We start from the raw sequence: 27791 nt of genomic DNA, 5'->3' as shown, positions 1-27791 counted from the left end.
CCAGACAAACAGAAACTCTGGAATTTTATTACGACTAAACCCCCACTCCAAAAAATACTACAAGGAGTCCTAAAGCCAGAACCTCAGAGGGACGAATAACAACAAAAGAAGGCCAAAGAAAGTTATTAAAAGAATAAATAAATAAAATCAAAGGAAAGACAAACACAATGGCAAATACAGATGCTAACATATCAATACTAACTCTAAATGTAAATGGACTAAACTCTTCAATAAAAAGACACAGAGTTGCAGGCTGGATTAAGAAACAAAACCCAACCTTTTGCTGTCTCCAGGAAACACATTTAGCTGCAAAAGATAAAAATAGACTCAAAGTTAAAGGATGGAAAACAATTCTACAAGCAAATGGACCAAAAAAGAAGGCAGGAACAGCTATACTCATATCAGATAAAACAGATTTCAAACTTAAAAAGATTAAAAAGAGACCCCAGTGGTCATTACATTATGATCAAGGGGACAATACTTCAAGAAGAAATAACACTCATTAACATATATTCACCAAACAAAGGAGCACCAAAATATATCAGACAACTATTGGCATCTCTGAAAACAGACATCAGAGAAAACACATACGTAGTGGGAGACTTCAACACACCACTATCAACAATGGATAGATCAACAAGACAAAAAATAAGTAAAGACACTAAAGCTCTAAATAAGGATCTAGAGTGCTTGGGCTTAACAGACATATATAGAACACTAAACCCAAAAAAATCTGAGTATACATTTTTCTCAAGCGCACACGGATCATTCTCTAGGATCGATCATATACTGGGGCACAAGACAAACATCAACAGACACAAAGATTGAAATCATACCAACCATCTTTTCTGACCATGAAGGCATCAAACTAGAAATAAACCATAAGAAGAAGGCAAGGTACTCTCCTACCTCGTGGAGATTGAAACCCACACTACTGGAAGTCCACTGGACTAATGAGGAGATAAAAGAAGAAATTAAAAAATTCTTTGAATTGAATGACAAGGAGGACACCAATTTCCTAAATGTATGGGATGCAGCAAAAGCAGTAATAAGAGGAAAATATATAGCAATAGAGACTCACATCAAGAAACAAGAAAGAACTCAAAGAAACAACCTAATCTTGAAGCTCAAAGATCTAGAAAAAGAACAACAAAAAAACCCCAAAACCAGTAGAAGAAAAGAAATAATAAAAACCAAAGCAGAAATAAATGAAATCGAAACTAAAAAAACAATCCAAAAGATCGATGAAACCAAGAGCTGGTTCTTCGAAAAAATAAATAAAATAGATAAACCCCTAGCCAGGCTCACAAGGGCAAAAAGGGAGAAAGCACAAATAAATAGGATAATAAATGAAAGAGGAGAAATCACAACGGACACAGCAGAAATCAAAAGAATAATTAATAACTACTATGAACAGTTATATGGAAACAAGTTCAACAATCTAGAGGAGATGGACAAATTCCTACAACTCTACAATCACCCAAAGCTAGATAAAGAAGAAATAGAACACCTAAACAGACCAATTACAATTAGCGAAATTGAAATGGTAATCAAAAACCTCCCCAAAAACAAAAGCCCAGGACCTGATGGATTTACAAATGAATTCTAACAAACATTCAGAGACGAATTGGTGCCTATGCTTCACAAACTCTTCCAAAAAATTGAGAAGGAAGGTATAATACCTAACACGTTCTATGAAGCCAACATTACACTAATACCAAAACCGAACAAGGACAACACAAAAAAAGAAAACTATAGGCCAATCTCCCTAATGAACACTGATGCAAAAATCCTCAATAAAATTTTAGCTATCAGAATCCAACAGTGTATCCATAAGGTAATTCACCACGACCAAGTAGGATTCATTCCAGGGACACAAGGATGGTTCAACATCCGAAAATCAATCAACGTTATCCAACACATCAACAAAAAGAAATATAAAAACCATATGATAATATCAATAGATGCCAAGAAAACTTTTGACAAAGTGCAACACCCATTCATGATAAAAGCCCTTGAAATTCTTGGGATACAAGGAACATACTTCAACATCATAAAGGCCATATACGACAAGCCAACAGCCAGTATGATTCTCAATGGTGAAAAGCTGAAAGCATTTCCATTAAGATCTGGAACAAGACAAGGATGTCCACTCTCACCACTGCTTTTCAATATAATACTGGAAGTCCTAGCCAGAGCAATAAGACAAGAGAAAGACATACAAGGAATCCAAATAGGAAAAGAAGAAGTCAAACTATCACTATTTGCAGATGATATGATAATATACATAGAGAACCCCAAAAACTCCATAGAAAAACTAATTGAACTCATCAATCAGTTCAGCAAAGTGGCAGGATACAAAATCAACATGCAAAAGTCAGAAGCCTTCCTATACACTAACAATAAATCTGAAGAAGAATAAATGAAAAAAACCATCCCCTTTATTATCGAAACAAAAAAAATCAAATACTTGGGAATAAATCTAACAAAAGAGGTAAAGGACCTTCACAAAGAAAACTATAAAACACTGTTAAAAGAAATAGAAGAAGATACAAAGAAATGGAAAGACATCCCCTGCTCACGGATTGGAAGAATAAACATTATTAAAATGGCCATCCTACCAAAAGCAATATACCGATTCAATGCTATTCCAATAAAAATTTCAATGTTATTCTTCAAAGAAATAGAACAATTATTGATGAAATTCATATGGAATCACCAAAAACCCCGAATAGCCAAAGCTCTCCTGAAAAAAAAAGAAGGAAATGGAGGCATCACACTCCCAGATTTCAGGCTATACTACAAAGCCATAATCATCAAAACTGCATGGTATTGGAACAAGAACAGACACACAGACCAATGGAATTGAATAGAAAATCCAGAAATAAACCCACAGATTTATGGTCAACTAATATTTGACAAAGGAGAAAAGAATATGCATTGGAGCAAAGAAAGTCTGTTCAATAAATGGTGCTGGGAAAACTGGGCCACTACATGCAAAAGAATGAAGCTTGACTACTACCTCACACCATACACAAAAATCAACTCAAAATGGATTAAAGAACTAGACATAAAACCTGAAACCATAAAATACATAAAAGGAAATATAGGCGAAACACTACGGGATATGCACATCAAAGACATCTTTACAGACACATCACCCAAAGCAGTGATAGTGAAGGCAAAGATAAACAGCTGGGACTACATCAAATTAAAGAGCTTCTGCACAGCAAAAGAGACAATAACAAAAACAAAGAGAAACCCCACCAACCGGGAGAACATTTTTGCACCCAACACTAATGATAAAGGATTGATCACAAAAATCTGCAAAGAGCTGATGAGACTCAACAACAACAAAGAAAATAATCCAGTCAAAAAATGGGCAGAAGAGCTATAAAGAAACTTCTCTGAAGAGGAAATGCAAATGGCCAACAGGCATATGAAAAAATGTTCAACATCACTTGTAATCAGGGAAATGCAAATCAAAACTACCATGAGATACCATCTTACACCAGTGAGAATGGCACATATAAAAAAACTAGCAACAACAAATGTTGGCGAGGGTGTGGAGAAAAAGGAACTCTTCTGCACTGTTGGTGGGAGTGCAAACTGGTCCAACCACTATGGAGAGCTGTGTGGAGATTTCTGGACCTACTAAACATAGAGCTTCCATATGATCCAGCAATTCCACTCCTAGGTATTTACCCAAAGGACACAGAAACATCAATTCCAAAGAACACCTGCACCCCTGTGTTTATAGCAGCACTATTTACAATAGCTAAGCTTTGGAAACAGCCCAAATGCCCAAAAATAGATGACTGGATCAAGAAGATGTGGTACATATATACCATGGAATATTACTCAGCATTCAAAAAAGATAAACACATGCAATTTGCAGCAACATGGATGGCACTGGAAGGGATCATGCTCAGCGAAATAAGCCAGAAAGAAAAAGAAAAATACCGGATGGTCTCACTCATAGCAGGAATCTAGAAAACTTAAATAAGGGACCAGGAAAATGAATAACTATAAGCAAGTGAAAATGAAAATCAACAAAAATCTATGAACCAGAGACACTTTTGGGGGGTGGGTGGAGGGAGGGGAGGGATTGGGGTCAAAATGGGGGGGTTGAAATTGTATGGGGAATATAAAAATAAAATTTATTATATAAAAAAAGAAAATTAAATTAAAAAAAAACAAAATAGGGCCTCCCTGGTGGCACAGGAGATAGTGCAGTGCTGTGCAGCTGTCCACAGCCTCTTCAGCTGGTTCAATCCCCATCAACCTCTGAGCAACCCACGTGGTGAGCAGACCCCTCCTGTCTCACCTACTGCTCCCCTCAGCAGTGTATTTTGTCAGTCTGCCTGTTTTGTTCCCCACTCTGTCTCTGGTGAATCTTGTCACCCTCCTGCACATCTGGCCTGTACCCTGGTTTTTGTATAAATAAAATAAATCCTAAAAAAAAAAAGCATAAAACAGATTTCAAACTCTGAAAAAAATAAAATAAAATTCTCCTTGGAGCCTATCCATGTAGTGTGCTTTGTTTTTGTTTTCCTAGTAATACTTTGTCCAATGTAGGCAGCTAAAACCCCAGTATCTGGTGCTCTTATGGCAGTACTGATTATCTCTGACCCTGTCCATTGCGAGGGTCCTGTCCTCAGAGATGTCAAACGTCATCTCATGCTTGTGCTCTCATCAGGGAAAAATATGCTTAACAAATTTGAGTGCAAAAACTTTTCAAATCCTAAGAAATTTTAATACTGAACTCAGAGATTTCAACTATAAGCAATAGGATTTCTTTTTTTTTTAAGATTTATTTATTTATTTTATACGAGAACCAGGGTACAGGCCAGATGCATGGGAGGGTGAGAGGATACACCAGAGACAGAGCAGGGAACAGAACAGGCAGACTGACGAAATACACCTCTGAGGGGAGCAGCGGGTAAGACAGGAGAGGTCTGCCTCACCATGTGGAACCCTCGCAGGCCAGCCAGGATCAAACCAGCGCTCAACCACCTGTGCCACCAGGGGAGGCCCAGCAATATGATTTATTTGAGAGAGTAAGAATATAGCTTTATTTCTAGAAGAAAAGTATTATTCCACACAAGTATTTTACAAATAAAACACTTTAGACCCAAAAGACGGAAGTGAATTTGTATAGCTTATTCACATTTAGTCTAGAATACTTGAAAACCTATCATTATCTTTAAAAATCAGAATTTTATCTCATCTCTTGAGTGTAAATGAAACAGTTGAGACTAGGTTCAAGTCACTCAGAATTTGAAACTCACTCTAGTCTGTGCCTTTATTCCAACTCTGGTAGCTGATAAATGCGTGGCAGAAGGAATCAGTGAGTGATGATTCAGACAAAGGAAACAACAAACAGACTTTCCTTCATAGGAGGGCAGGTGTAGAGAAAAGATAAACTTTAAATAAAGCTGTATTTACCTCACAACAATGCTCCCATTGGAGCATTTTCTCTGTTTCTATAGACAGATACTCTGAACATACTTTTTCACTGTTGAAGAACATTCAATTGCTCCCTAGTGTGTATGATTCTGAATCCCAGGGCAAGTTAAGGATAATTAGGCAACCTCAAGGACAGTGCAGGGACTTCAGGAGCGTTAAGGAAGTCTCCAGAGATAAGGGCAGCAAATTCCAAAGGGGACTAATCAAACACCCCAAGACTATGACATTAGGGACTTACTTTATGACCTTAGGGTTAACTGGACATTCCAAATAGAGGACAATGAAGAAAAAAAGATAAGGGCTGGGACACAGAGACTTAGTTCTGGGCAGAGAGAACATTTAGGCAGTGAGTGAGACCACAGAGAACTAACCAATCACAAAGCAACTGGTGGAGCTTTAGAATAATTAGGGGGGAAAAGGCACATATTCTCTGAGACATGACTCCACTTTGGCTTCCTTGCCTCTCCCTGGCCTGTTTCCATGGCCTGGGAGTCCCACTTTATTTCTGTTCCTTTTCTCCTCAGTAAACTTTTTCATTCTCTAAACAAATCTGCCTCTTCTCATTTGCTTGCCTGAGCGTCTGCGAAGTTCCTGCTGCAGCTTCGTGAGACATCAATCCGTGGTGGTCTAGTGACTGGGACTTAGCGCTGCTCCTGCAGCCTGGGATCAGTTCCTGGCTGGGAGCCTAGGTCTGAAAACCTACAATTCTGGTCTCAAATCCACAATGGCATCATGCTGACGCCAGGCATTTCTTTCTTGCAATGAACCCTGATAGTTCAGCTGAAATTGTCCAGAATCTGATTGAAATTCAGTATTAATTATGCAGTGGGGGTAAAGAAATTGAAGATTTTGTGATGGATATAGAATATGCTTAGTTTGGAAACAAAAAGTCAAATATTCTAACCTAGTATTCAACTCCCTCCACTACCTGACATCAATTCAGTGACCCAACAGTTCTCTCCCATTCAATCTCTAATCAAATGTCCTGTTTTAGGTACTTTATGGTTTTCATTGTCTCCTAAATTCATGTATGCAGTCCTATCTCTCTGCCATTGTGCCTGCTCCTATTCTTATCAACAGTACCTTTGGCATTTGGTTAAAGGAATCTCTTGTCTTTCTTTTTTTTTTAAAGATTTATTTTTATACGAGAACCAGGGTACAGGCCAGATGTGTGGGAGGGTGAGGGGACTCACCATAGACAGAGCGGGGAACAGAACAGGCAGACTGACTGAAATACACTGCTGAAGGGAGCAGCAGGCTAGACAGGAGAGGTCTGCTGTGCCATGTGGGATTCTTGCCGCCAGGCAGGATCAAACTTGTGCTGCAAAAGCTGATGACAGTTTCACAGTACAGCACTCAACTGCCTGTGCCACCAGAGAGGCCTGGAATTTCTTTTCTTTATGCTACTACATTTCTTACTTGTTACACATATTTTTTGCCATCTTCACTTAATTTTTAAATACTCACTGCATAAAATAAAGACAGTATAATAAGATCTCCCAAACCCAGTTCTACTCCAAAGTAATTACTGTTACCAGTTTGCATTTTCCCATTCAGTTTTTATATGCATTCACTTATTTTGAATATCTATTTTGGTTTATTATTTTGAAATTATATATTTTTTTATCTCCTAATAAAGATTTCTTGAGAATAGGAAAGGGGCTACGCATCTGTTATCCTTCACAGCTCTAACACCAAGAGCACATTAAGGGAGGATGGGATCTGATATGTGCAGATAAATGGTGATAAGAGGGAAGGATTTCTCGATTTGAACATGCTCTCTAAAGATGATTTTATTTGAGTTCAAAAGTCATGGTGATATCTCCAAATATTGAGCACTTATTTTGTATGACTGTGAGAAGTAGGTTTTCTCATTTATAGATGTGAACATTGAGACTTAAAATGATTAAATAGTTTTTTCAAGGTCACACAGCTCATATGTAGTGCATTCAAAATTTGAACCTGAATCTTGCTGGCTTTAAAATCCTTATTCTTCCCATTATATTATGCAACTTGAGAAATTGAAAAAATTATGCATATTCAAGGTAAGAAAGACATTGAAGATGATGAATTCATTTAGTTTTGCAATGAAATGCAGGGTGTTGTGCTGATTCCTGGAATAAAGACAAGTAAATAGGGATCCCTTTCAAGCTCCCAGGCAATCCCATTCAGAAATTGGATTAAAAGAACTAAGCTGTAGGTTTCCAAACTTTGTGAGCATACCACCTTCTTATATTTGTTGTCATCTTCATTAGAACTACTGTTAACATCTAAACTTTGCTGCCAGTTCTACCCTTTAAAATCACCTTTCAGGATACTTTTTTGTTTTTTATTTTCTTCTGGTTTTTATCCCTATCTTAATACCAAAGATGTGTTACTGAAGCAATAATTCATAAACTATGAGACTGAAAGCAAAATCAAGCTGATGTAAACAGAGACATCCAGGGCAATTTCCCAGAACTGGTGTTGCCTGCAGATTTTTCTGTTTATACAAAACAAAGTTTAAGAAGGATGATGGGTAAGCTACTTTTCTCTTTATCTGTCTCTTTTTGGGTTTTTCCAGATTTCATCATCAGCTTTCCCTTTTTTTAGTTAATATATCCCATATTTTCTAGGTGGTCAAGTTCAACCATTGTCCATGACTGTAGCTACAATTCACACAGTATGTCAGTGACCCACAAATCTCTAGCGTGTGCATCGATTTTCCTTCTAACTTCAGGCACACTTTCTAACACCAGCTTATATTTCCTACAGTCATTACAATTCCAACATGCTTCCTTTTCCTTTCACCTTTGACCACATTCTTTATTTCATCTTGCCTAGCTTGATGACCAATACCTCCAACCTTCAAGGGTTCAGATCAGAAACACAGGAGACATCCCAAATACCTTACTTCCATGTCTTCCATTCAGTCTGTCATGAATCTGTTGATTCAACCTTAAAAATAGCTTCTGAAACTTATCTTTTCTCTCTAGTGCCATTCACTTAATTCTTGCCAGAACAGTTTATGTCAATAATCTTATAACTGATCTTTCTGTGTTGAGAGTGACTTGTACACAATCTGCTTAAAGCCTTTCAAAGAGCTCCATTTGTTAGAGAACTGAGAGGGAAACCTTTGTAGATATGGGCACTCTTGCCTTTCTGATCTCTTCCTCTTTCCCATGCCTCTTTGTGCTCAGGATAAATATGGACAACCATATTTCACAAAATCTAAAGCTCCACTGGCAAGACATACTGGTGAAATGTTGTGAACCAAACCATGACTTGTTATCAGCTATACAATATATCCCAGCTTCTGAGATACTAAAATGTGAAAAATTGTGTGTCTTAGAAGCAATGAAATGTCATATTTGATGTATGCCTCTTGTCTCATTACACTCTTGACATGTTCCCTTTGCTCTTTCCATGATGCTCTTATTTTACCGGAACCCCTTGAACACCGTGCAAACTCCTGTTCATCCTTCAGGAACCTACTTAAAGTTTCCTTTACCAAGCAGACTTCCCCGGCCTACTTTGATGGAGTGATGTACTCCCTTTTGTGAGTTCCCTCTGTTATTAAAATTAGTACATGACATTCATTATTTATTCCTCTCTCCCCAACCTTGGAGAGCAAAAGTTGTGTTTTACTCATCTTAGTTTCCCCTGATGATTAGCAAAGTACTGGGAAAAGATAGGTACTGGATAATTTTCTTACTCAGTTCAGACTATCACATATGAATAGGGGGTGCAAGACAGTGCACAACAGTTAATATTTCACAAATAAACTAATGAACTTTGTAATAAACTCTGAGTCATAACTTCAGATTAACTGACCTTGGTTCCCAGCTACACTTTGACTTAGATTGACCTATCTGGTGACAGCTGGCCACTGATGGCCAGTGATTTCTATTTTGTCCCAAGGTTGTATTCAACTAGCATAGATAAATACGTTAAGATTCATCACTGATCCAACAACCTTGAATTATAAATTTCGTGGATTTCCCATAGCATTTACTAACAGGCTCAGCATGTTTTTGCTCTCCCAAATTTTTACTACTGGAGCAGAATGTACAAATGTCAGAGAAACAGTCTAAGATTTAGGATTTTTGGTTGACAGGGATCTATTCTGCACAGAAATTCTGTTGGTAATATTGGAAACTTAGTTGTTTGATTAAAAAATTAATTACTCTTGGGGCCTCCCTGGTGGTGCAGGCAGTTGAGCGCAGCGCTGTGAAGCAGTCCGTAGCCTTTGCAGTGCCGGTTTGATCCTGGCCGGCCATGGCAATACCCACATGGCAAGGCAGACCTCTCCTGTGTTGCCTGCTACTCCCTCAGCAGTGTATTTCAGTCAATATTCCTGTTCTGTTCCCCACTCTGTCTCTGGTGAAACCTCTTACCCTAACACATGTCTGGTCTGTACCCCAGTTCTTGTATCAATAAATAAATCTTTAAAAAAAAAAACCTAATTACTCTTAAATCTTTCTACCCCCCGTGCTTTGTTTTTATTCTTTGTCCTTGTGAATGATTGGTTATTATAATATCTAGTTTAATTAGTTTGAGCATTACATATGGCAAACTTTCAGGTTCATTTTGATAATTAATTTTTTGGCCAATGAGTTGAAAACATTTCTCTCTTCAGTCTCAGATGCTTTTATCCAACCAAAAGTAAACCCTATTAACCTTATTTCAGTCAAAGTTAGCCTGATTATCTCATCCCATTGTGAATGTTCTTGTAGAGGTAATTTATGGTATCTTCAGATTTTTGGATTATTGTAAGCGTAATGGGTTTTTTTTTTATAATTTTCACCCTAGCTGTTAATTTAGTTAATCATCAATTGTTACTATAGTCTGTATAATGGGTGAGGAAGCAAGCTGAACAAAAAGGTAGTTAGGTATTTTTCCCTTAACTTAATAGAAGGAAGGGAAAGTCTCATCAAAAATATCAAGTGTAAGTTCATTTTATGACTATACTTGATAGAAGCTCATTTGTCAGAATTTGGTGTGCTTCCAATAGATATGATTACATAGTGTTCATAATTAAAGTAAATCCAATTTGTGGCTTTATCTAAAAGATTTTATTCACTGGATATTGTCAAGTAGTCATACTAAATATGATAGAAGCTATTATTTTATGATTAATACTACCTAATAGGAAATTAAATGAAGAATATTGGAGACATCCAGGTATATTACTGAAAAATATAATTGAGGTCAATGACTGCTCAAGTGCACATCAAGTTCTAATAGAAAAATAGATTTCTTGGTTATCAAAAGAAGAGATGGCAAGACCAATCAGTAGTTACAGGTGATTCAAATGGTGAGTCAAATTCATAAATTAGTTTTAGACAAGGAAAACTCTATAAAAACATGTTCCACTGCAAGCTTCAAATTCTCCTCTTTATTGTCAGTAAAATTTGCAACACTTTCGTCTCTTTGGTCCCTCCAATTGAAATGTCCACATTAGGGGCCTCCCTGGTGGCGCAAGTTGTTAAGATGTGCACTGTGAAGCTATCCACAGTCACTGTAGCACAAGTTCAATCCCTGGCCAGGGAGCTGACCCACATGGCACAGCAGACCTCTCCTGCCTTGTCCACTGCTCCCCTCAGCAGTGTATTTCAGTCAATCTGCCTGTTCTGTTCCCCACTCTGTCTCTGGTGAATCCTCTCACCCCCCACACCTCTGGCCTGTACCCCAGTTCTTGTATGCATAAATAAATAAGTCTTAAAAAAAAGAAACGTCCACATTACCCAAAGTATGCCAATGACAGTATGCTAAGGCTAAACCTGTGAAGTGAGTTAAATTACTTACTGCATCTTTCCTGCCATTTAGAGTTCCATACTTACTATCCCCCTGATCTAAATCTTTTGTCTCCCTCATGTCTTAGATAGCTCAAAGCTCCCTTAGGCCCCTCTGCTACACTCATTATAAAACTATTCTATCATTCAATTTACTCATATTTAGTATCACCCAAAATATATATTAGGAAAGAAAATAAGACTGAAATAATTTTACACTTAAGTGTAGATTTAGTTTTCTATATCACAATTTCAAGGGTATTGATGAAGTGCTTTAAATATGTGTAGCATATTTAAAGAACAAGAGGATGGAGTGCTTGACACAATTTCTGTTCATGGGTATTTAATGACAAGGGATTTGGGAGGATAATTTAACATGGTGATGAAAAGGCTGCTAAAGATGAGAAAGTTGTCTTCAGACTTGTGAAAGTGTGCTACAGTCATCGTCATCATCCACCTACATCATTTATAAAGCTCCTCAGCTACATAAACATTATTTCCAACCCCCCTTGTAAATCTGTAAGATTGGTATTGATATCCTGGATAAGGAACAGATTAAAATATAGAGTTAAAAGGTATTTTAGAAACCATCCATTTTAACATTTGTCCTGATTCAAAATCAATAAATATTAATTCTATGCACCTTCAAATAACAGAAATGGAACCCAGGAACAACAGTTGCAAGAAGGAAAATTTTTGGTCAATGTAAGGTAGAAATTCCTAACAATTAAAATTTCTTAAAAGTGGCATGTCTTTTCATTGGAAATGTGCATTTTCACTCACTGGAGGTATAAAAAATACTACTAAATGACCACATGACAAGGACACCGTGGAGGGAATTAATGTCTCAGGAGTATAGACAAGTTGAAATAACTTTTGCGGTCCCATTCAACTTTTAACTCTGAATCTAACACATGGATGACTTAAAACTATTAACAATGCCTTCCCCATTTCCATGTTGACTAAATTTCCTGAAGTAGTGCCATCTGTAATACGTGATAAATGGATGGGCACAGATATGTGTGTACAGGACTCTAAAACCAAAACCAGAATAAAAAAAAGATGCCTTATGGTGCATAAGCATAAATATTCAACTTAGTTCAAATCTTGATTCTGTATTTCCCAGTTGTCAGAGTTTCCTGTTGCTGATGTAACCTTAATGGCCTAATACAACAGAAATTTAATACTTTATTGTTCTGGAGGATCCAAAATGGATTTACAAGGACAATAATTCTTCCAGAAGTTCTAAAGAAAATATCAGTATTCTTGCCTTTTCCAACTTCTAGTGGCCACCTATATTATTTGAATCATGGTCTCTTTCTCCATCTTCCAAGTCAATTACAGCATCTTCAAATCTCTGACTCTCCTGTAGTTATAATAGCTCCTTCTCTGAAATTGACTCTGCCTTTCTTGTATAAAAACCCCTATTACACTGAATCAATCTGAACAATCTAAGATCTCCTTATCTCAAGATCTTTAACTTAATTACATCTGCAAAGCCCCCTTGATGTAAAAGATAGCATATTTACAGTTTCCAGGGATGTTTAGGACAGGGAAATCTGTGCGACCATAATTGTGCCTACCATACCAGTTATATAAACTCAGGTAAATTCCATGTCTTATTTTTCCATAACTCCAAGTCTTATTTTTTCATACAAAATGATGCAAATAATAATATGTTTCTCAAAATAAGTGTTGTGAAAATACAATGAAATGCATGTAGAGTGTTTATTACAGGGTCTGGTACTTTTGTCAGCATTTATCAATTATACTTTAAGAATCATAAGGGTAAAAGGAAAGAGTAGAATCAATTATCATGCAAAAGAGCTGCACTGACTCAGGCTGCTTTCACAATTCTGTTTGAACAAACAAAATGAAGACAACAAAGCTAGTTTAAATACCTAAATTTAGCTATTGTCAGAATTATCTTTCACAAATTTTTATGTCTTGTGCCTTTTGACACCAAGATTTGAGCATAAGTACTGACAAGTAGAGAGATGATGACAATTCTTAAGTCTGGAAGGAATATGAAAAGTCATTTGATTGGATACCTCCAACAACTAATGCTATCTCACGCCTGAAGTTGTCTCTTTCATTTTCATGCACCCTTGAACACTATAAAGCTTATCCTGCTAATAAGTTAAACTGATTCCTTATAATATTTTTTCTTTAGTTCTATGTGTCTGCTTGCTTGCTTATAATACATTTAATATTTCTTCTCTTAGATAGTATTTTCACTATTTGATAACAACCACCCCCTTCCTAAATCCTTTCTGCCCCACCCTTAAGCTTTCTTTTATCTAGAGGAAATAAAGTCAGTTCCTCAAGTAAAAGTTTAAGGTAGTACAAAGTTGATTTTGTGACAGCAGAAAAAAAAGTACAGAAAGAATAGTTCCTTTTTTTCCCCTCTTTCTCTGACCACAATATCTTGTTCATCTTGAAGAACAGAATGGATAGAATATGAATATGGAATGGAAAAAAGCCAAAAAAGATCTCCATCATACCACCACATCACTTTGGCCCAAACCACCATTATTTCTTACCAGAACTACTAAGATAACTCTTTAACCCATTACCTCCAGAGCCTGAGCCCCTATTTTAGTTGAGTACTGATACAAGTAGTTTAAATAGATAACTTACCCAAGCTTTTTATAAGTAGAAGAACTGACCCAAAGACAATAAAATCAATAATCAGGCCATGAAATCATTCTAGATGAAATGAAAATAATAGTACATCTGAAAATTAAATTAAAAGAACTTAGGGGGCCTCCCCTGGTGGCACAGGTGGTTGAGCGCAGTGCTGTGAAGCTGTCCACAGCCTCTGCAGCGCTGGTTCAATCCTGGCCCGCGGGCGGCAGACCTCTCCTGTCATGCCTGCTGCTCCCCTTAGCAGTGTATTTCATTCATTCTGCCTGTTCTGTTCCCCGCTCTGTCTCTGGTGAATCCTCTCACCCTCCCGCGCATCTGGCCTGTTCCCTGGTTCTTGTATGCATAAATAAATGAAATCTTAAAAAATAAATTTAGGGTTCTCTAAGAAAGATGGAATTAGCACAGTCCACTCCATCTCTTCTGCTGAATGCAACTATAAATCTGGTGTTGATTGCATGAAACAGCTATGTGAAATCTCTGAAAAACCAATGGCAGCATGAATAAGACAAGATTTTGAAGTTTAATGAAACAAATGGAGAATTTATCAGTTTTCCCTTCCAGTGTCACTCAGCCTGAACTCAAAGGCTGATCAAAGTCTAAAAGTAGTACTGGTTGATGTCTTCTGCATCAAGGGGTAAGAATATAGAGACTGTATGAGTAAAAAGAATGGAGGACACTGGTTTTTGCTCTTATTTTCTGCCAAACCCCAAACAATAAGAGAGTGGCAGTGATACAGTGGTAGTCATGGCAGCTGGACACAAGTCAAAACTTTTGGGAGATTTTCCCCTGCCCAGATGAATCATGGATGTAATGGGGTGAATTCCCATTGCTTTGTATTTCACTCTGCCCTTCCACTACATAGTCCTAATCACAAAAATTACCCTACAAAATAGAAAAACAAAATGTTTTAACTTTCTGACTTGAGAACCTAGGGAGCAGCCATATTGATGAGATTAGGGGGAGGTGGAAAATAAAAGGTAATATACACTGTGTATAAATGCTGGACTTACTCTGATGTATGGATCTGATCATACCATAGAATCAGAAGACTGGACTACAGGATAGATGACCTTTCAGGTCTCAGACTGATCACTGAATGGTAAACATGTGAGACTGATTTAAATAGCACTATGAATACTTTGGAACTAAATTGATACTAGATATATGACCAAAGAGGACACACAAGAATTAGTGTCCTGAATATAACCTGATAATTGCTTGCCAAAAAGAAGAAGAAGAAAAAGATGAAAGTAATTTTCCTCAGGATTTAGCTAAGACTCAGACTTCTATAACATAATGATTGAAATATCCAATATTCAATCCAAAGTTACTTGGTAAAACAACACCAACAAACATCCCAACCAAAAAATAAAAAACAGACAAAACAGAACCTGGGAAATCTTAGATATTAAAGACAGCAAATAGATGCCAACTGATGAAACCCGTGTTGGATTTACCTACAAGAAGGAAAGGTAAATGTTCTTGAAACAAATAGAAACATAATAAATCTCAGTAAAGAGAAGATATAAAAGAGAACAAAAAGGAAATTTTATGACTAAAAATAAAATTTCCAAACTAGGAAATTCAGTGGATGGACAAAATAGTGGAAAAGAAATATGAAAGAAAAACAGATCAATGTAAATTATGTAATATTAACAACACAGGGAAATTTCTTTTTTTAATAAACACAGGCCTAGGGGACTGTGGAAAACAGAAAAAACTCTCACATCAGTATATATCATAAGTGTATCAGAAAGAGAAAAAAAATGCATGGAGCAGAAAAAGCTCCATGTTAGCTGAAAATTTTTTCAATCTGGCAAAAGACATATTGATTTAAATTGAGGAAGCTCAGTGAATCTCAATCAGGATAAACACACATAATTCAAACACAGCTTACCAAACTGCTAAAAACTAAAGACAAAGAGTAATCCTGAAAAAAAAATGACTGTCAGAGGAAAACAATGCATTTCATATAGAGGAACAAGGATACCAATGATTGCAGATTTTTCATTAGAAACTACAGAGGCCAGAGGAAGTGACACAACAATTTAAAGAACTGAAAGAAAAAAAATCACCCAACTCAAACTTTATAAGCAATGAAAATTTCGATACCCTGTGACTACTGTCAGGAATGAAAATATTATTTCTCATTATAAAAAAACTAAGTGAATTTGTCACAAGCAGATTGGCTCTAAAGGAAATATTAAAATAAATTATTCAATGGAAATTAAATGATATCAGAGGGAAACTTGGAATAAAAGAGTGGAGGATGAAGAACAAAAATGGTTTAAAAAGTTATTAACATGGGCCTCCCCTGGTGGCACAGCAGTTGAACGCTGGATTGCGAGGCTGCCCGCAGCCTCCGTAGCGCCAGTTCAACCCCGGCTACCGGCAAGGGAGGGTCCCACCAAAAAAAAAAAAAAAAAGTTATTAACACGATTAAAAGAATTAATTTCTTTAAAATATATGAGTTAGGGCCTCCCCTGGTGGTGCAGCAGTTGAGTGCTGGGCTGCGAAGCTGCCCACAGCCTCTGCAGCGCCGGTTTGATACCGGCCACTAGAGAGGGTCCCACATGGCTCGCAGACCTCTCCTGCTGCACCCGCTGCTCCCCTCAACAGTGTATTTCGTCAGTCTGCCTGTTCTGTTCCCCGCTCTGGCTCTGGTGAATTCTCTCACCCTCCCATGCTTCTGACTGTACCCAGTGCTTATGTAAATAAATAAATAAAATCTTCAAAAAAAAAAGATAGTTGAGAACAAAAGTTATAGCATTAACAGAGATGTGTACAATATATGTAACACATATGGTAACTACACCATTAAAGTAGATTTAGGTAAAGTGGTCTATTTCATGGTAAGATTTCTATCTTCTACTTCAAGTGATTCAATATTAATTTTAATTAGACTGTGAAAAAAATTCAATCCCTGAATCAACTCCAAAATTTTTAAAGAAGGAAATATAAAGTTTAATAAATTAGTAAGAAATTCTAAAATATATTTAAACATTCCAAAGATGGGAGAGAGGAAACACTACTGCTATTACTGTTACTATTCCAAATAACAGAGAGAACAGATTTTAAAAGGTTAAGCAATAATAAAATGGTATGCTTACTTTAAAAATATTGGTAATTATACTAAGTGGAATTGGTCTAAAAACACTAATTAAATGTGTTTTCAGAGATTGTCAGAAAAGAAAAAAATCCTCAATATATGTGAGCTACAATAAACTAATGCCAAATATGATTATATAAATAGGTTAAAAGTAAAAGTTGATATTAATAGGACATGCCACACAATAATAGCAGGACATACATTCTTTTGAAGTGCTCATAAAACATTCGCCAGAATAGGCCATATCCTGAATCATAAACAAATTTTAACGTTTTGAAATTTATAAAAATCATACAAATTATATTTTGCCACAATGGAATTAAGAAATAAATAACAGAAATATAACAAAAACAATCTCCAAACAGAAATTAATCGATACACTTTCAAATAATCAATAGTCAAAGATCAGGTCTCCAGAGAAATGAGATCTTCAAAGTATTTTGAAATGAATTAAAATGAAAACGTACCATACAAACATTGTTTGGATGAAGCCAAATAAGTGATTTGCAGGAAATGTGTCACAATAAATATTTACACTAGCAGTATAGAGAGGTCATAATCTAAGTACCACCTTAAGAAAGTAGGGGAAAAAAAAAACACAAAATAAGCAGATAGAAGGAAATTATAAAGAGAAGAGATTTTAAAAACCAAGAAATTATGGAGTAAAATCAATAAAACAAAAAGGTGGTTTTTCATAAGTAGAAATGTCACTATTGACCCCCAGAATACTAAAAAGATAGTAAGGAAAGGCTATGAACAACTCTATACCTAAATCTAAAAACTTACATGAGGTAAACCAAGTTTTTGAAAATCACAGATAACTGAAGAGTACCCCAAAATAAGTAGACTACCAAATAATTCCACACCTATTAAGGAAATCTGCAATTAAAAAAAATACTCTATGTCCATATATTTTCACTTACTAATTCTTCAAACATTTAAAAAGAAATTAAGCATTGTACAAAAATGAGAAAAGTTGTATAATATATATAAATAAATATTTAAAAAATGAAATAGCAGCAACTGTACTTGTACACTTCCAGAAAATAGAAGAATAAAACAATTCCTGATTCATTTTACAAGACAAACAGTATTGATTCCAAAACAAGACAAACAGTATGAAAAAGAAAATTAATCTAATAAACATAGATGTAAAAACATATGCAAGATAACTCAAAGTAGTAATAAATCCAGAAATAAATAAAAAGGACAAAATACCACAATCCAAGTGGGGTTTATCCCAAGAATATGGAATTGGTTCAAAATTTACAAAATCAATAACTGTAGGAGAGTGACAAAAGCAAGATGGCAGCCCCCAGAGAATTCTAACTTTCTCATAAGAACATGGATCCACAGACTAGAATGCCCCTGTGAAAATTCTTTGTGAACACTCCCCTGGAGCACAAAATCCAAGAAAAGTCTCATTAGAAGGGTATGAGAAGAGGTTTTACTTTGAGTACATTACTACTCCCTTAGGCTAGCATAGCAAGAGATATCCCCTGACCTTATAGTTTGTCTATAGAGAAAAGGAAGCTGAGGCAGACTTGCAACTTCTCTAGCATTCTAGCACACATGTAAACACTTCTGCTTTTGTCTCACAGCAAACACTGAGAAAATTGGTAGGGCTATACTATGAGGGTGATCGAGGAACAAAGAAGAGGGTGGAGCTCATAAGGATCACTGTGTAGATCTTAGCAGTCATACCACACCCCTGCCCATGCCCTCAAAAGACCATAAAGGAACACAATCAGCAACCACACCTAATTGTGGTGCATAGCTGGTGGTTCTGCACAGCCTGCAACCATGCCCAACAGAGAAGCACAGCCTGTTGCCCTACCTAGTTGTGCACACAGCCAATGATATCACCCAACTGCAGAGCACAGTCTGCAGGCCTGCTCAGTTGAAAACTTCAACCTGCAGCCCTACCTGAGCATATAGTTTCGTAAGTGGCACGACCTAGCCAGAAAATTCCACATTCAGCCCCATCTGACCAGAGAGCCCAACCAGTGGCCTTACCCAAATGCAGCCCAACTACTAGTCCTACCTGGCTGCCATGCCTGGACAGAAGGTCCACCCATCCAAGGAGTCTAGCCAGTGAGTTTGAAGCATCTCTAGCAGACCCAACCAACTATGAAATAAAGCTAGCAGACCTGGCCACCTTCAGAGAGTAGGCAACGACCTCCCCTGATCAGACACCCTAGCAACAATTCTCACCCTCCTTTATTTGTTACCAGCTTTCTGATCCAGAACCACAGGTTTGGCTGACTGGTGAAGACTGGAAAAAGTGATCACTTTCTTAGATGCATAGACACTAACACAGGATACAAGGGATACAAGAGTCTGGGGAACAAGTCACCAAAGGAAACTATTAAAGCTTCATTAATTGATGCTTAAGAAATGGAGATCTATGAACTTACTGATAAAGAATTCAAAATAAATCTCTGAAAGTAGTTCAGGGAGCTATAAAACCAATGGAACAAAATTATAGAAACAAGATAAAGATATGAAAAATTGGAAGTTCAACAAGAAATAGGACCCCTAAAAGGAAACAAAGCAAAATCCTAGAAATGAAGAATGCAATTACTGACCTGAAAAACTCAAGAGAGAGCTTCAACATAGATTTAACAAGCAGAATAAAGAATCCATAAATGAAGAGAATGCATTTGAAATTATTTCATCAGAGGAACAAAAAAAAGAAATCATATGTAACTTAGAGGACACCATCAAGTGAAGCAATTTATATAGTATATTGGAACCCCCACAGAAGAGAGAAAGAACAGAAAGTCTATGTTAAAAAATGACTGAAAATAATGGCTCCCCAAATTTGGGGAAAGATATGGAAATCCACATAAAGTTCAAAAGTCCCCAACAGATATATCAAAGAAGACTTCAACAAAACACATTGTAATTAAGCTGTCAAGAATGAAACACAATGAGAGGATTTTGAAAACAGAAAAAGAGAAAAGAGACATCACAAACTTGGAAACTCCCATAATTCTATTAGTGAATTTCTCAGCAGAAATATTGCAGACTAGGAGAATGTAGGATATATTCAAAGTATTAAAAGAAAAAATAATCTGCCAACTAAGAATACTAGACTCAGCAAATGTGTCCATCAGAAATGAAGGAGAGCGGCCTCCCCGGTGGCGCAGCGGTTGAGCGCTGGGTTGCGAAGCTGCCTGCAGCCTCTGCAGCTCCGGTTCAATCCCCGGCTGCTCCCCGGCCACCGGAGGAGGGTCCCACATGGCGCGCAGACCTCTCCTGCCGCCCGCTGCTCCCCTCAGCAGTGTACTTCGGTCCTTCTGCCTGCTCTGCTCCCCGCTCTGGCTCTGGTGAATTCTCTCACCCTCCCGCGCTTCTGACTGTACCCAGTGCTTGTATAAATAAATAAATAAATCTTAAAAAAAAAAAGAAAACTTTAAAAAAAAAAGAGAAAAAGAAAAAGAAATGAAGGAGAGAAATTTTCCCAAATAAAAGTTGAGGAAGTTCATAAACGTTGGGCCCACATTACAAAAAGTGCTATGGATGGCACTTCAAACTGAAATGAAAGGACATTAATTAACAATGTAAAAACACATGAATGTATAAAACTAGTAAAGATTGATATACAAATTCAGAATTTTCTAAAACTGTAATGGTAATGCAGAAATCACTTAACTCTAAAAGTTGAACAAAGTAATAAAAATACCTACAACAACTGTAATTTGTCAATGAATACAGAATATAAAAATATATGATTTGTAAAATTAATAACTTAGAATGTGAAGTGAAGTAAAATTATACTTTTTGTGTGTGATTAAAGTTTTTTCAGATTTAAGTAGGATGTTATATATGTTTTATATGAGCCTTGTGGTACTCTCAAAGGAAAATCTTATAGCAGACTCAGAAAAGATAATGAGGAAAGAATCAAAGCATGCTCCTACAAAAAGTCATCAGATCACAAAGACAGTAAGAAAGGAAGAAAACCTTGGGGAGTAGGAAGAGTTGGGAGAGTGAGAACATAAAATAAACATGCTGGGAAAATGGAAAAATTGAGATGGATAGTGTTGTTGGCATCACAATAATGTAAATATACTTAATGAAACTAAATGGTACAATTACAATTGTTAAAATGATAAATTTTTTTGTCATGGATGTTTTACCACAATTTTAAAAATAAATAAATGTGTGTAAAATAAAATAGAATTGATTACTGTAACCTATGAAATTAATATCAAAGTAGGAAAAGAAGTCACATACTCATTTAAGTTGATGCAGAAAAATTATACAAAACTCAGCAATTACTTATGATAAAAACACTCAGAAAACTAGGACAGGAACTTCGTTAACCTAATAAAAGACATCTGCAAAAATTCTTTTTTATTTTTTTTAAAGATTTATTTGTTTATTTACACAAGCACTGGGTACAGTCAGAAGCGCAGGAGGATGAGAGAATTCACCAGAGCCAGAGCGGGGAGCAGAACAGACAGACTGATGAAATACACTGCTGAGGGGAGCAGCGGGAGTGGCAGGAGAGGTCTGCGCGCCAAGTGAGACCCTCCCTGGCCACCAGGGATCGAACCGGTGCTGCAGAGGCCGCAGGCAGCTTCGCAGCCCAGCGCGCAACCGCTGAGCCACCAGGGAAGCCCTGCAAAAATTCTATACCCAATATTTTACTTAATGTTTAGAGACTGACTCCTATTCTCCCAAACTGTGAACAAAGCAAGAATTTTACTCTCACAAGTTCCAGTCATCCTTATACTGGAGGCATAGGCAATGCAAAGAAGGCAAGAAAAATAAATAAAAGATAAAAGATACATAGATTGGAAAGGAAGAGCTAAAATATTCTTGCCTACTCCCTCCTCACAGATGACATTCTCTATACAGAATATTATATTGAAAATCTCATGGAATCTACATAAACATTTCTATAACTGAATTTATCAAGATTGCAGGATATGAACACACAAAAATCAATCATATTTTTACATCCCCAAAATGAACAAATTGAAACAGAAATAAACAAAACAATAGCAATTAAAATAGTTCCCCCCAAAATGATACTTTTTTTTAGCACAATGGTTAACATCTTTGTTAGTATTGTGGAGGCGCAGGATCTCTCTATGTGTAGTCATCGTAGCACACCCACCACCAAAGCACCCATCGTCCTCCACCATAATCAATTGTATCCATATGTAGACTTAAACCTACAAGTGTTGATGAAAGAAAACAAGAAAGACCTAAATCATGAAATAAAAATACTGTATTATTTTGAATCTCTTGGCTTTTTCTCCAACATATTGGAACATTTCAGTAGATAAGATTCTATATTTAACTCTATTCCCCCCAAACTGATCTGTAGATTTATTGCAGTCTCAAATGGATTTTAAAAATTAATACAGAAAATTTGATCCTAAGATCTATACTGAAAGAGAAAGGAACTAGAATAGCCAAAGCGTTTTTGAAAAAGGAGATCAAAATTGGAAAACTGATGCTTCCTGTTTTTAAGACTTACTATAAAACTGCAGTAATCAAGATGTGTTGGATTAGTGAAGGGGTAAACACATAGATCAATGGGATAGAAAAGAAAGTTCAGAAAAAGATGTACACAGATGTCAGTTGACATTTGAACAAAGTGGAAAATGCAATTCAATGGGGGGGAAAAGACAGTCTTTTTCATAAATGGTGAAGAATCAATTAGATTCATATGCAAAAAGTGAACCTTGGCATAAAACTTACAGCACACATAATATTCAAGATGGATGATAAATTTACATGCAAAATGTAAAATTATAAGTTTTTAAAAAGAAAACAAAAAAATTCATAATTTGGTATTAGGCAAAGTCTTGTTAAATTTGACCCAAAAAGCTTGAGCCGGGGCCTCCCTGGTGGCACAGGTGGTTGAGCACCACACTGTGAAGCTGTACGCAGCCTCTGCAGTGCAGCCTGGTTTGATCCCACCAGCCAGTGAGAATCCAACATGGTGCAGCAGACCTCTCCTGTCTCGCCTTCTGTACCCCTTAGCAGTGTATTTCAGTCAGTCTGCCTGTTCTATTTCCCGCTCTGTCTCTGGTGAATCCTCTCACCCTCCCGCACATCTGACCTATACCCCAGTTCTTATATAAATAAATAAATCTTAAAAAAAAAAGGTTGCACCATAAAAAGAAAAGGATAAACTGAACTTCATAAATACTACTGAAACAAGACAAACCTTGGGAACTGGGTTGATCTATTTGGTGGGTCCTCACCCAAGTGCTTATGATATGGGTATGAAACAACAGCAACAGAACTTACTTATATGGGGAGTGAAAAAGGGAGGGAGGGTGAAGGGCTAGAGAGAATATTCACAGGTCACAGATTGGCTTTTGGCCACAGGCCAGAAGTCACCTGTCCTACCCGCTGGGCAGAGACTAAACTCCAGAACAACAACACAAATGGCAAGCTGGTGTCTTCTCCACAGACACTTCTCTTCACCAGCAGTTTAACTGCTGAAACTCCAGTCACACAACTGCCAAAGCCCCAGGAATTTAACTGCCCTAAAGCCTTAACAACCTAACTGCCAAAAAGCCTCATCTTCTTTTTCCCATCAGCCACCCAGCTCTCCCTCAGTGGGTGGAGTCTAGAAAGCACCACCTCCTACGATCAGGTGGGCTAGAATTCCACCCTCTGACTGGGAGGTTGCTCTTCTCTGTTCCCCATATGCTTCTTCACTGCAGAAGACAGAAGAGTGAAAAGCTAAGCTATATATTAGGAGAAATAGTTGAAACAACATATATGCCAAAGGAATTGTATCTAGAATACATAACTCTCAAAACTCAACAGTAAAAAAATGAGCTAATTGTATGGGGATTATAACCAAAATGAAAATGCATGCATTGTGCAAAGATGAAAAAAAGATGTAAGAATTATATAAAATAAAATATTTAAATAAAAAAAGAAATCTGGAGTAGCAAAAAAATAATTAATTAATTAATTAAATAAAAATAAAAAATGGACCCTGGATTTGAACTATACCAAGGATGATATACAGATGACAAATAAGCACAGGGAAAGATGCTCAGCGGGATTAGCTGTTATGGAAATGGAAATGAAAACCATGATGAGCTACTACCATAGCTATGAGAATGGCTGAAATTTAAAAAATATAGACAATACTAAAAAAAGTCCCTTATTTGTCATTAATTTAATCTAAAGTAATTAACTAATAAAATGATAGTTTATTTTTAAAAATATGGATAGTACCAAGAGCTGAAAAGAACACAGAGAAACTCGTGTCTAATGGGTGTAAAGGAAAAATACTACAGTTTTACCAAATTAAACATATATTTACTTTAAGACCTATCCCATTTTTTTAAGAGAAATAAAAACTAAGATTCTTGCAAAAATCTGTACATGAATAATTCTAGCAGCTCTGTTCATTATTGTCAAAACTGGAAACAATCCAAATGTCATTCCACAGGTCAATGGATAAATAAATTGTGCAATGGAAGGCAACTCAGCCAAGGAGGGAGGGAGAGAGGAAGAAAAGAAAAAGGATTGAATATTGATAAATGCAACAACATGGATAAATATCAGATATTAGGGATTTTTGGTGGTGATGGACCTATTGTACATCCTATTTGTGATGGTTACATGAATGTGTGTTTGTTAAAACACACAGTACTGTATATCCAAAAATCATTTTAAAAAATTTACTGTTTATTTAAAAATAGAGTGCATAGAACAGAACTTTATACTTAGATATAAATATATACTTCAAATATAAATGAAGAAATGATACTCATAAAAGAACAGTAAGTTGTGAAACAGTAAATTGTGAACAAAAGCAGATAGAACTGAAACAATATCATGTGACCATAACAATTTTTTGGAAAAGACTAACTTGACATTTAAGAGACAACAGTGGAATCTGAAAGCAAGTTGGCTGACAAACTACGGAAGAGTTTTCACAGAACTACACTGCAGAGTATCTAGTGGCTAAGAGCATTCAATGCAAAATCAAAATGCCTGCAATTCTAGCTCCACTGTGACTTTTAACTAGGGATCTATTCCTCATCTGTAAAATGAGATTAATAGCAGGAACTTTTTGATAAAGCTTTTCCACATGTATTTCAAGTGCGTAGTGCTTCATCTGGCCCATAGTAAGTGGTGAAGAAAGGACGGCTATTAACTACTCAGAGCCTTAGTTTCTCCACTGGTAACATAAAGTAACACCTGTGCTGTGAAGCATTGAAAGAAGTAAGAAGCAAACATGTTCTGTAGTCAGCACATTAGCATTTCCACGAAGAGCACAAGTCCTTAGGGCTCATATTTGGTTTCGGAAAAAGACGAAGAAAATTGAATTTAGGTCTGTTTGATACAAAACACAGTCTTCCTTCTGCTCCCAACTCCCTTCCCATTTTGTGGCATAATGGTCACTTCCTGACTAAATGTCCAGGAATATTTTACATTTCTATCAAGATGTTCTTTGTCAAGGTATACATATACACACACACGTACTGTATATAAATGTGTGTGTGTGTATCCTCAAAGACCACATTTATACTGTGCATAAATGTGTGTGTGTGTGTGTCCTCAAAGACCAAGAAATAATAGTCAAAATTAGGAACAAGAAGGGAGGGAGAGGAACAGAGTTCAAAAATCTCTTGTAATAACTTTTCAGAGCATAGAAACTCTGGTTAGCTCACTGCATTCATGCACTTCTGAAGCAGGAGCAGAAATTACAAGCACCCTGGCTATTATTATACATATAGACCACCTCCATTACTTTAAGTGATATTGCCTAATACAATGGACAGCAGCTTTTTAAAACAGGCTAAGCACTTTTCCAAGTATTGACGTCAGCAGGACCTTGTAATTGTTCTCTCAATAGCTCAACTGCCACTACAGTCACAGATGGGGACTGCTGCTTTCCACACTGCAACACAGACACACAGAAGCCACCCTCTGCTTGGGGTTAGGAGGGGTTTGGTAAGCGACCTTTGCCTCTAGCTTGTTAGCTGCTTGCATCATTTCCAGTTGGAGATGTAGGATGTGCTGGGGGATGCTATCCAGGGTGTGTTGAGGTAGGGAATAATTTTTTTTAAAACCCTTTTTGTCACTTGGGTTTATCAAATTCAGTACAGAAAGGGATAGCTTAGAAGGCCTTAGTTCATTTATTCGTCAGCATTGGTGCTGACCCCGTTTATAATTAGTGAGTACCTACCTAAATATTTTGATATTTTAGGTGACAATTAAAAATCCCCTCCCCTTGGGGCCTCCCTGGTGGTGCAGGAGCCAAAAAAATAGCACTATGAAGCAATCAGCAGCCACCAGGGCATGAGTTCGATCCCCAGCCAGGAAGGTGACCCACATGGCACAGCAGACCTCTCCTGTCTTTCCCGCTGCTCCCCTCAGCAGTGTACGTCAATAGATTCTCCTGTTCTGTTCCCCACTCTGCCTCTGGTAAATCCTCTCACCCCCTTACCTCTGGCCTACACCCCAGTTCTTCTATGCATAAATAAATAAATCTTTTTTAAAAATCCCCTTCCCGGGGCCTCTCTGGTGGTGCAAGGGGTTAAGCACCACACTATGAAGCAGTCCACAGCCTCTACAGCACGAGTTCGATCCCGGACCAGCCAGAGAGCAACCCATATGGCAAAGCGGACCTCTCCTGTCTCGCCCGCTGCTCCCCTCAGCAGTGTATTTCATCAGTCTGCCTGTTCTGTTCCCCACTCTGTCTCTGGTGAATCCTCTCACCCCCTGCATCTCTGGCCTGTACCCCAGCTCTTGTATGCATAAATAAATAACCTTTAAAAAAATCCCCTTCCCCTTATTTTAATTTATTTTCCCACCAGCCATGATATGGAGCTGAAAATTCAGAATTATTAAATAGGGTAATATTTTGGCTACCTTTTAATCTATTATTCTTCAACCACTGAGCAGGACTTAGAGGGAAAGGAAATTAAGGAAAACAAATATTGATGGGACTTTAAAATAGAGATAGAAAAGGGGATTAGAAACAACATACAATCCATGGGAGTATTTAGGGGTACAGGGCAGAGATAAGGGAACACAATGAAAGAAGGGCTGTTATTAAAAACAATTTTGCCCACTCTTTCTCGGATTTACCTGGTTCTGCTAACTTTAGTAATAAGAGAATGGTTCAACAATGGGTTATTCTTGGAGTCCTACTTTGTTATCACATTTTGAATAATCTTTGCTGAAAAGTAGGAAATGCTAAAGTTGTGAGGTTTAGTGATAAAGTTGGTTGAATCATCACTTTGAAGTTGGTCGTCTTAATTTTGCTTTCATTCCTCACAAACAAGACTTGGACAACTTAAAACTTTGTGTGTGTGATTTCCCCCACTGGCTGTGTTCCCATGTCCATAATGATGCTTCCGGAAAAACCAAACTCCAGTCGTGTCCCGGATATGAGTGAGACTGAAATATTATCTAGTATCTGTGTAAAATTTTCATTTTCTAAGACAATTCTTACTAAAATAGCCCTTGAAGCCCCAGAAAGTCTGACTGGTTTTCCTGCTGTATTTGAAGACCATTTGGCCCTGACTTCCTTGTTTACTTGCTCTGCATTTGTGATAATTAGCCAAGCCCTAGGGTCGGAGCAGGGTGGAGGATGACTGCATGTAAAATTCAGAGATGACATCTTCACTTCCTGCAGAAATCTTTTTGTATAAACTGTGTGAACTTTTCTGAGTTTAAATTCTTTGAAGTATGAGATGGCTGTATTTCTCTGTGCTGTCAGGAGCAACAGTAAACTTGCAACAAATGTTGGCTTCTCAAGCCGGAGTTACCAGATTCCTCAAGAAAAG

The sequence above is a fragment of the Talpa occidentalis genome, unplaced genomic scaffold, assembly GCF_014898055.3.
Source record: "Talpa occidentalis isolate TD23 unplaced genomic scaffold, MPIMG_talOcc4v2.1 talOcc4.8, whole genome shotgun sequence".
Taxonomy (NCBI): domain Eukaryota; kingdom Metazoa; phylum Chordata; class Mammalia; order Eulipotyphla; family Talpidae; genus Talpa; species Talpa occidentalis.
Note: the sequence above shows the minus strand (reverse complement) of the source record.